The 10,165-nt window shown below is 47.4% G+C and overlaps 1 non-coding gene across 1 annotated transcript; it reads right to left on the reverse strand.

Moving 5' to 3' along the window:
* Positions 1-6,971: 6,971 nt before the first annotated feature.
* TRNAT-UGU (transfer RNA threonine (anticodon UGU)) lies at positions 6,972-7,044 on the reverse strand. Its single transcript has one exon. It is a non-coding gene; the product is annotated as a tRNA-Thr (tRNA).
* Positions 7,045-10,165: the final 3,121 nt, after the last annotated feature.

Here is a 10,165-nt window from a genome sequence, read left to right on the forward strand (position 1 = left end):
GGAGTGGGGCATATTGTTTTAGATTTGAGTGTGGCAGACTGGAGTGGGGCAGATTGGACAGGCAGGTTGTTTTGGGTTGGGGTGGGGTAGATTGGGGTAGAGTGGGGTGGATTGGATTGCAATGAGGTGGACTGGTTGACGTAGATTGGATTGGAGTTGGGTAGACTGCACTGGGTTGGATTGGGGTGGGGTGGATTGGATTGGTGTGGGGTGGATTGGACTGGAGCGGTTTGGGTTGTGGTGGACTGGAGTGGGGTGAATTGGGATAGAGTGGGTGGAATGGGGAGGTGGATTGGATCGGGGCAGATCGCAGTGGGCATATTGGAGTGGGCAGTCTGGAGTAAGGCAAATTGGAGTGGGCAGATTGGGGTGTGGTTTATTGTTTTGGATTGAACTGGGGCGGAGTGGAGTGGGCAGATTTGAGTGGAGCAGATTTATGTGGAAAAGACTGTAGTGGAGTAGATTGGTGTGGGATGGATTGAAGTGGGGCTGGTTGTTTTGGACTGGAGTGGGACAGATTCGGGTTGGGTGGATTAGAATGGGGAAGATTGGGGTGGGGCAGATTGTTGTGGATTGGAGTGAGGCAGATGGGATTGGGGCGGACTGGAGTGGAACAGATTGTTTTGAATTGGAGTGCAGCAGATTGGAGCGGGCAGATTGGTTGGGATTAGGGTAGGGCAGATTGGAGTGGAGCAGATTGTTTTGTATTGGAGTGAGAAGACTGGAGTGGATCAGATTGTTTTGGATTGGAGCGGGCCACACTGGAGTGGGGCAGGCTGGAGTGAGGCATAGTGGAGTGAGGCAGATTGTTTTGGATTGGAGTGGGGCAGATTGGATGGGGCAGGTTATTTTGGATTGGAGTGGGGCAGACTGACATGGGGAAGGTTGAGGTGAGGCAGATTATTTTAGTTTGGAGTGGGGCAGATTGTTTTGGATTGGAGTGGGGCAAAGTGACGTGGGGAAGGTTGAATTGAGGCAGATTGTTTTGGATTGGAGTGGGCAGATTGGAGTGGGGTAGATTGTTTTTAATTGAAGTGGAGACTATTGGAATAGGGCAGATTCTAGAGGGGAAGATTGATTGGGTTGGGTTGTGAGGATTGGAGTGTTGTGGATTGGAATGGATTGGATTGGAGTGAGTATTTTGGATTGGATTGGTATATGGTGGATTAGATTGAGTGGGGTTGATTGGCATGTGGTGAGGTGGGTAGATTGATGCAGAATGGAGTGGGGTGGATTGGAATGGGCTAAATTGGGGTACACTGCGCAATTATGTGTTAAGGTATAATTTCATAAATTACACATAAACAATGTTGCTTTGCAATATTTAGAACAAGATAATCATCATCTTGTGAGAACAGCTCCCACAAGCAAAAACAAAGGAAAACATGAGAGCAAAGTGAGAAAAACACAATTGGCAAAATAAAAGAAAGTTAACTACAGAAAATAAATATTTGCAATTTTGTGTGTCCTGCTGGGTACATCTTGCCAGCCAAACGTCCTCTGTTTGCATGGCACTAAAAGTTAATAAAAACAACAAAATACTAACTCAATCACGTAGGGGCAGCGGGCGATCACTGATTAAATTCAATTAATCTGTGCTTGGTCCCTGCTCCATTGTACGGAACAGATGTGAAGTTTGCAGGGCGCTTGTCAATTAGGCTGCAAAAAAAGGGGCACTGATTCCAACAAACGGTAAACAAGGTTCGGGCTCCAATCCCTTTTTTGTAAACAAAAGAGTCTTGCAAGTGAGACGTATGCGCTAGCGCATGCACTCGCAGGCTCGACCCAGGGAAAGGAAAGGAAACAAAATGAAAGGGAAAGGAAAGAGAAGGAGAAGGGAAGAGAAAGAGAAAGAAGGAAAGTGCACCATAGAAGGAAAGAAAAAAGAAAAGGAAAACACAGGAAAGAAAAAGAAAAGCAAACAAGGAAAGAAAGAAGGATAGTAAAACAAAGAAAGAAGGAAAGCAAAAAGAAGAATGAAGAAAAGCAACAGAAAGAAAGAAGAGAGGAAAGAAAAAGAAAGAAGGAATAAATGAAAACAAAAGAAAGAAAGCAAGAAAGAAGGAAAGTAACCAAAAGAAAGGAAATGAACAAGGAAAGCAAAAGAAAGGAAAGAAGGAAAAGGAAAGGAAAGAGAAGAGAAGAAAATAGAATGAAAGAGAGAAAATGAAAGAAAGAGAAGGAAAGTGAAAGAAGGAGAAGAGAAAGAAAGAGGAAGAAAAGAGAAATAATTTAATAAGAGGGCAAGAAAAAGAGACAAATAACGGAAAAAAGTAAAGAAAAAAGAGAGGAGGCAAAAGTGCAAGAATGAAAGAAGGAAAGAAAAAAAAGAAACAAGGAAATAGGAAGATAGAAGGAAATAAATTAGCAAAGAAAGAAGAAAGAAGAAAAAAGTAAAAGGGAGTAACCTAATACAGAACAGTTTCAAATGGACACAGTCTGGTATGCTGTGAAGTAGCAGCAGTCAGGAAAGCAAAACATTCCAACAGGAATTTACAACAGCATTGGCAAGAGATGGGATCTGATAAAGATAGAGTGTGAATCAGAAGAGTCCTGCTGAACACAAAAGCAACAATAAAGTAATTATAAATTAAAAACAAAAACACCGGCACTCATGCGAACTAGCTTGTGTGTGAATATGCTCATTGTGAAAGGGCAAAATGCAGTCGCTCAAAGTGAAGTTAGCCAGTGGCTGAAGTAGGCTGCCCCACGCTGTATGCTGTAGTTGGTGGAAACAAAATGTGATTGACAAAAAAAACAGACCAATGGATGAAGAGAGGTGGCTGAAAGCCCCTATATGTAAGTATATTACACCTTTTTTAGTAAAATCAAAAGTTCTTGCCTAATGTCAGACCTAAAAAGTAAGTGTTGTTCTTTTTTTTAAGCTCAGCCATTTTTCTACATTTTTCAGAGGTTCTCTCATTGCTCCTACATACAACTTGGGAGTCCAGGGGCAGATGTGTGCTGTGTTGCTCTGGTCACTGAATTAAAGTAACTTAATTAAAAAAGTCTTAAAAGACGGACATGATGCTGAAGTAAAGTTGTGCTGTATGTGGGAGCCCTTGACAGACTGCGGATTTGAGTTCTTGACGCCCCTCTATAGTGTGAGGGAGGACATTAACTGGACAATTAACAGAGCACCTTATTGAAACACATTTTAAACAAGCTTTGGCAGATCCAATAGGTCTCACCTATACAAGAGCTACTGGCTTTGCCAATGTGTTTTATCCACATTGTACACCAGCGTCTCTGCTGTTCAGCATGGCTAAAAGTTAGTGGTGCAGAGGAGTGTGGCGTGGAGTGTTGCTGCAGAGTGGGGCGGTGCAGAAGAGTGCTGTAGAGTGGGGTAGAGTGGAGTGGCGTAGAGTACCATGGAGTGGTGTAGAGTGGGGTAAAGAATTGTGGTGTGGCACAGAGTGAAGAGGAGTGTCATGTAGTTAAGTGGAGATTTGCGGAGTGTCATGATTGTGAAGTAGAGTGGAGTGTTGTGAAGTAGAGTGGAGTGTTGTGAAGTAGAGTGGAGTGATGTGGAGTGGAGTGGAGTACAGTAGAGTGGAGTGATGTAGAGTGTATTAAGTGGTATGGAGTGTTGTAGAGTGTAGTGACGTGGTATTGAGTGGTGTAGAGTGGTGTAGAGTGGCATAGAGTGGACGGAGGTACAGTGGAGGAGCGTAGAGTGGAGTATAGTGTAGTAGAGTGGAGTGGCATAGAGTGGAGGGGCGTATTGTGGAGTGGAGTAATGTGTTGTAGAATGGAAATGCGTAGAGGGTCGGAGGGGCATAGAGAGCATCATAGAGTGGAGTGTTGTAGAGTGGAGTGTTTCTAGTGTGAAGGGTCGTAGAGGTGAGGGAGATAAAATCATAGGGCTTTAAATGGAGGGGCGTAGAGAGGAATACATTTGTAGGGTAAAGTGGTGTTGTGAGAGTAAAGTGTCAGAGTGGAGTACAATGGAGTGACGTAGGCCAGAATAGAGAGCTATGAGTGATGTGGAGTACTGTAGAGTGGCATAGAGTGGAGTGTCATATGGTGGAGTTTCATAGAGTGGCGTGGCATAGGTTGGAGTTCAGTGGCCAAGAGCTAAGTGGCATAGAGTGCCAGAGTAGAGTGGCGTGGCGTAGAGGGGACAAGAGTGTGGGGGGGTAGAGTGCCATAGAGTGGAGTGACGTTGAGAGGAGTGGCATAGAAATGAGTAAAGTGTGGTGAGAGTAGAGTGCCATAGAGTAGATTGAAGTAGAGTAGAAGGGCATAGAGTGGCAAAGCATAGAGTGCAGTAAAGTGTTCTAGAGTGGGATGGCGTAGAATGGAGTGGTTTAGACTTGAATAAAGTATCATAGAGTGGAATGGAGAAGCGTGGAGTATCGTAGAGTGCCATAAAGTGACCTGGAGTGTAGTAGAGTGGAGTGGCAAGAGTGGCATAAAGTGGCGTGTCATAGAGAGGAGTAGAGTGGCCTAAAGTGAAGTGACAGAGTGTCGTAAAGTTGAGTGAAGTGGTGTAGAGTGGCATGGAGAGGAGTGCTGTAGAGTGGAGTGGCATAGAGTGGCATACAGAGGTATAGAGTGTTGTAAAGTGGAGCATCCTAGAGTGGCATAAAGTGGAGTGTCCTAGAGAGGAGTAGAGTGGCCTAAAGTGAAGTGACATAGAGGGGGTCATTCCAACCCCGGAGGGCGGCGGAAGCCGCCCGCCGGGCGGGAACCGCCAGAAGACCGTACCGCGGTCAAATGACCGCGCGGTCATTTTGACTTTCCCGCTGGGCCGGCGGGCGACCGCCAGAAGGCCGCCCGCCGGCCCAGCGGGAAAGCCCCTTCAACAATGAAGCCGGCTCCGAATGGAGCCGGCGGAGTTGAAGGGGTGCGACGGGTGCAGTGGCACCCGTTGCGATTTTCAGTGTCTGCAAAGCAGACACTGAAAATCTTCATGGGGCCCTGTTAGGGGGCACCTGCACTGACCATGCCAGTGGCATGTGCAGTGCAGGGGCCCCCAGGGGCCCCAGGACACCCGTTCCCGCCATCCTGTTCCTGGCGGTACGAACCGCCAGGAACAGGATGGCGGGAAGGGGGTCGGAATCCCCATGGCGGCGCTGCTTGCAGCGCCGCCATGGAGGATTCCTATGGCCAGGGGAAAACCGGCGGGAAACCACCGGTTTCCCTTTTCTGACCGCGGCTTTGCCGCCGCGGTCAGAATTGGCCAGGAAGCACTGCCAACCTGTTGGCGGTGCTTCCGTGGTCGTTGGCCCTGGCGGTCGATGACCGCCAGGGTCAGAATGACCCCCAGAGTGTTGTAAAGTTGATTGAAGTGGTGTAGAGTGGCATGGAGAAGAGTGGCGTAGAGTGGAGTGGCGTAGACTGGAGTAGTGCCGTAGAGTGGAGTACAGTGGAGTACAATGGATTAAACCCAGATCTGTAACAGGGGTGAGTGTTTGAAAAGTTTCATCCCTCCATCCATCATCCTTGTGTGTTGCTAAAGTAGACTGGAGTGGTGCCATAGAGTGGAGCACAGTTTAGTGGGATAGAGTAGAGTGTCATAGAGTGGAGTACAGGGGAGTGTCATAGAGTGGAGTGGAGTATAGTGAAATAGAGAAGACTGGCTTAGGGTGGTGTAGAGGGAAGTGCATAGAGTAGAATACAGTGTCATATCATGAAGTGTTGTAGAGTCTCGTAGAATGTCATAGATTGACGTAGAGTAGATAAGAACAGGTAGAATGGAGAGGAGAAGTGTGGCACTAAGGGCATTGGAGTTGGGTGGCATGCACTGAGTGGAGTAGAGTACAGTGGCGTGGACTGACTTAGAGTAGAGTACCACTGAGTACAGTGGAGAAGAGTGTGGTGGAGTGGAATGATGTAGAATATCGTAGATTGGATTTGAGTAAAGTGGCAAAGCATGGAGTAGAGTGTTGTAGAGTAGAGTGTTGTAGAGTGGAGTTTGCATGGTGCGGTACTGCACTGCCATTATTGACAAAACATTTTCACTTGAAATGACCATCACATTTACACAGGCATATTGTTTCACTGATAAAGCTATACCACACACAAATAATAATGTGTGGAAGTAGCATCACGTAGTGTTTTGATTTGTTTTGATTGTATTAAAATATTTGTTTCATGCACACTTTAGTATTATAGAAAAGTATGCTTCATTTATGCTTTACTAATTCTGATATGTTCTGAAAATATTGTTTAGTTCATTTACAGAGATTTTAATGTTGTGTGCTAGAAAGAAGGTGATGGCAAGCAAGTAAAATAAATTTGTCGCTAGCCAAACCCAGAAGCTGTGACAGAGGCAGAGAGAGCAAATGAAAAAGAAGAGAAAACCCTACAAAGAATCAGAGAGGAAAAAAACACGCCCACTATCACACACCCAGACAGTCAGATAAAGCTCCTCACTGAAAAGTAAATACCAAACTCCCTCAGAAGACAAAGACTTTGAATGCCCAGCAAATGTGATATGGTAAGAACAACATGTTTATAGAAAGCAAGCACTGTGGAAGAATACAGTAAACAGGGTATGCTCCAGGTGATGAACAGACTGTACAGCCTAAAACGAATGAAGTCAACAAATAGAAAACAAGCAATGTGTTATAAACAACAAATAAGTTGTTCAGCTTTCTGAATGTCAGGAAGATATATTTAGCAAACAGGCTAGGCTCCACAAGATGAACTACACAGCATAAAACAAGTAAAGCCAGTACCAATAAAACAAGCAAATGTGAGTTACAAGCTAATTGTAACCAACGGGCGGAATACACTCTAGGTCAGCTTTCCAATGTCCCAAAGATGTACTAGCAAACCAGACACTTTGATCCAGAAAACGATTATTTCCCTTCGCAGACATCAAGTTGAAACACATCTTTCTAGGAATTCTTTATTTTAAGTGTTAACAAATGTGAATGTGACTGAAATGCTTTTTTATGGTGTGTGTTAAACTCATCAACTTGCCTGCCGAAAATAGCGCCCAGTGGTCAAAAACTCGTAAAAGGCTCCAGCGAGATTTGAACTCGCGACCCCTGGTTTACAAGACCAGTGCTCTAACCCCTGAGCTATGGAGCCAGCTGTTAATGTACAGGACACAGTATTACATCACAAGGGAGCTCACCCGTGAGTGGAATCAGTGTCCTTGTTTTCCCCTGGCGGAGAGTCAGCATAGACACAGGCAGAGAGGTTTGCGTCAGCGGGGAGGAGGCAGAGAACAGGACCTGCAGGATGTGAGCCCTGCTGTGTCCAGAGGCCGCTCCTTCCCACACTGAGTCACCCACAAGAGCCCCACGCCCTGGTGTGTGCAGTGCACACTGGAAGCAGCGCCCCTGCTCCTTAACATGCACACACGTGTCTATCCTTAACATGCACACACGTGTCTATCCTTAACATGCACACACGTGTCTATCCCAGCGCCCCAGCCGCTGCCCCTTAACATGCACACACGTGTCTATCCCAGCACCCCAGCCCCTGCTCCTTAACATGCACACATGTGTCTATCCTTAACATGCACACACGTGCCTATCCGCAGCGCCTCAGCCGCTGCCCCTTAACATGCACACACGTGTCTATCCGCAGCGCCTCAGCCGCTGCCCCTTAACATGCACACACGTGTCTATCCGCAGCGCCTCAGCCGCTGCCCCTTAACATGCACACACGTGTCTATTAGCAGCGCCCCAGCCGCTGCTCTGTAACATGCACACATGTGTCTATCCTTAACATGCACACACGTGTCTATCCGCAGCGCCTCAGCCGCTGCCCCTTAACATGCACACACGTGTCTATTAGCAGCGCCCCAGCCGCTGCTCTGTAACATGCACACACGTGTCTATCCTTAACATGCACACACGTGTCTATTCTTAACATGCACACACGTGCCTATCCTTAACATGCACACACGTGTCTATCCTTAACATGCACACACGTGTCTATCCAACATGCACACACGTGTCTACCTTACAGGGGCGCTCAGTAGAAGGGGCGCTGCTGAGCACAACCCACAGCTGGCCCTCGGGATATAAAGGCCGCAGCATTAATGGCGGTGAAGCAGTGTTTTACCTATACATTTTACGCCTGCCCTCTCCTCGACGCTTGCGGCACGCGCAGGCAGGAGTAATCTAGTCCCACGGGTCACGCGCCTGCAGAACACTTCTTTACAAATGATGGTTTTTTATAAGATCATTCTTTTCCCACCGGGGGGGGCCGGGCTCAGAAGTTAGCGAGGAGGGGCCTTGCCAACCAGTGACATCACACAAGGGACGGCCCCCCCCCCATGAACTCATATAGCCTTCGGTTGAAACGGGGTGACACCGGTGCTACTTCCGGGGTGCTCTCTATGTCCTCACACTAATCTCACGTGCAATGTGGGTGATCTGATGCAATAGTAAGACTGGTCCATCGGGGGAGGGGGGAAGAGTGAGGGGGGGGGATTAACCCCTCCGATCCCAGGGAAGAGGTCGTGCCAGGAGGTGGGTCACCTTTGTAGCGCTTGAAGGAGGGGGGCGGCCCAGCATTCTCAGTTACCCCTTGATGCTTGGCCACATTCACGGTGAAACACATGAAGTGAAGTCCGTTTCACATTTCTCTGTTTTTGGCGGGAGCTCCTCGAGGCAGAACACCTCAGAGCTCTAAAAACAGAACACGATCACAGACCTTAATAAAGGTTTTCAAAGTGTCGCAAACAAATGCCTTTGAGTCATGTGACCCCTTACATCAGCTTGAGAGCCTCACAATATAAACCCATTGAGTGAACACCTCTTATGCAGCGCACAAGTCGGGGGTACACGGCGTCCACACGCTATTTTCAGAGGTGGTCGCCGTCCACCCTGCAAGGGGTGGCCCCGCTGGGATATGATGAACTTGTCCCGGTGTTATTTTCAAACACTGGGACGCATTCAGCAGCGCCCCCATCCTGCCTGCTTTTGTTTTGCACCAGCAACGTGCAGGGAGGGGGCTTTCATATGTCAGACTCCAGCTGGGCCCATAACAAAGGCTGATTCTAAGGGGCCATCAGGTCTCCTTGTGTTCCGTTATCATGACTGGGAGCTGACCTGAGGCTCACACCTAGCTGCAAGTGCAAGAGGGAGGGGAAAAGGCTCACAGCTTGTTATCACTTCACATATACATTGTATTCGTATAGCGCTTTACTACCCCCTGACAAGGTGTGCATTTTACCTTGTTCAGTCCCTGTATATAAGAGATTTTCATTCGCTGTAAGCGTAGGAAAATACTCTCATTTTGGCAAGGGGTAGTAAGCGCTATAAAAATACAATTACAATTGCAATCCCCACTTCTTACTGCCATCAGTGTGCGTACAACGTTTTCACTGGGATCCTGCTAACCAGGACCCCAGTGATTGTGCTCTCTCCCTCCAAATGTGGTTACCTTGGACCTTGGTGCACCCCTCAGCTGGCCTACTGGTGTCCCCTTATAAGTCCCTAGTATATGGTACTTAGGTACCCAGGGCAGTGGGATACAAGGGGTCCCCCATGGGCAGCAGCATGTGTTATGCCACCCATGGGAGCCCATGCACAATGTGTCTGCAGACCTGCCATTGCAGCCCACGTGAAAAGGTGCATGCATCGTTTCACCACAGGTCACTGCACCAGGTCACTGTAAGTCTCCCCTATGGTAGGCCCCTCCAGCCCAATGGGCAGGGTGCAGGTCCCTGTGTGTGAGGGCACCCCTGCATGAGCAGAGGAGTCCCTATGAACTCCAGTGCCATTGTACTGGACTTTGTAAGTGCGGGGAAGCCATTTTATCCGTGTACTGGACATATGTCACTCACTACCTGTGTCCAGCTACATAATGGTAACTCCGAACCTGGGGTGTGGGACTTCACTTTGCATTCCACTTTTTTAGAATATGGGTTGGTCCTCCGCTAGGGCCCTAACTATTTTTCTACAGTTCTTGCCAATGCTTGTTGTTCTATGCTAATTTCTGATTGCTATTGTGCATATATTGTATTGTATTGTATTGTACTCGTATTTATATAGCGCTTACTACCCCTGACGAGGCGTCAAAGCGCTTTTCGATGAGTAGTACGCTACTCCGGAACCCAACAAGAATTAGTGATGGATTAGTATTGTTTAATAATGAGTACAGTTTTAGTATTATTATGAGTTAATTTGAGCCGCGGATATGAGAGTTTGTTAGTTAGATTGACTGGAGTAATAGAGGGGTGGAGGAGGAAAGA

This window comes from Pleurodeles waltl, unplaced genomic scaffold (genome assembly GCF_031143425.1).
Source record: "Pleurodeles waltl isolate 20211129_DDA unplaced genomic scaffold, aPleWal1.hap1.20221129 scaffold_39, whole genome shotgun sequence".
Taxonomy (NCBI): Eukaryota; Metazoa; Chordata; class Amphibia; order Caudata; family Salamandridae; genus Pleurodeles; species Pleurodeles waltl.